Genomic DNA, 208 nt, shown 5'->3' with positions numbered 1-208 from the left:
GGGATGCACTGGGATGGCACTGGGCTGCATTGGATGGCATTGGAATGGCACTGGGATGCACTGGGATGGCACTGGGATGCACTGGGATGCACTAGGATGGCACTGGGCTGCATTGGAGGGCATTGGAATGGCACTGGGATGCACTGGGACGGCACTGGGATGCACTGGGCTGCATTGGAGGGCATTGGAATGGCACTGGGATGTACTG

This window comes from Oxyura jamaicensis, unplaced genomic scaffold (genome assembly GCF_011077185.1).
Source record: "Oxyura jamaicensis isolate SHBP4307 breed ruddy duck unplaced genomic scaffold, BPBGC_Ojam_1.0 oxyUn_random_OJ70497, whole genome shotgun sequence".
Classification (NCBI taxonomy): domain Eukaryota; kingdom Metazoa; phylum Chordata; class Aves; order Anseriformes; family Anatidae; genus Oxyura; species Oxyura jamaicensis.
The sequence above is the reverse complement of the archived record's forward strand: the minus strand, read 5'-3'. Positions refer to the sequence as shown.